Genomic DNA, 746 nt, shown 5'->3' on the forward strand with positions numbered 1-746 from the left:
TGGTTGTCTCCTGCTTTCACTTAGTGGGTCTAGAAGCTGGGCAGGAAGTCTTTCATGAAGCTTCAGTAAAATGTCTGAGTTTGTTGGAATTGTCCCAACTCAGTCCTAGAAACCAGTAGGAATCAGTTGCATCACTGCTCAGACCCTGGAGAGAGAGAATTATGTGGTCAGGAAGCCATCATTATAAATACCTTTGTGATCTCAGCCAGCATACTTTTACAATATGCTTCTAGAGGAATGTTGAATTCCATCTTCCTATTTAGTACTGGAAAGGAGTTTTAAAAAGATATATTAGTAAGAAACTTGCATGTGGCATTTGCTCTGAAGACTAGGAGGTGAGCCTCCTGAGGCAAAGCCTCAACACCCAGACTTAGAGAGAGAAAGGGTGGTGGTGGAGAGAGAAAAAAGGGGGGAGGGGAGAAGCATGAGCTGGACAGCCACTGAAGGTGTTGGCCATTTGCATTTGTAATGTTCCTCTCTCCTGAATGGATTGACAGAAATCAAGCATGGGCATTTATATTGTTTAAATTTGACCATGCTTGATATATCATTATTTAAAGTCAGCATAATGATGATGAAACAATAAAAGTAAAAGCAAAAATATAAACTAAAACTACAAACAACAACCACCCAACTCATCAAATCCAAGCAAGAATCAGGAAAGCCATCCCTTCTTTTTTCTCCTCTCCTCCCCTCTCCCCCTCCCCTCTCCCCCTCCCCTCTCTTCTCCTCCCCTCCCCTCTCCC

Source organism: Mastomys coucha, unplaced genomic scaffold, assembly GCF_008632895.1.
Source record: "Mastomys coucha isolate ucsf_1 unplaced genomic scaffold, UCSF_Mcou_1 pScaffold15, whole genome shotgun sequence".
Taxonomy (NCBI): domain Eukaryota; kingdom Metazoa; phylum Chordata; class Mammalia; order Rodentia; family Muridae; genus Mastomys; species Mastomys coucha.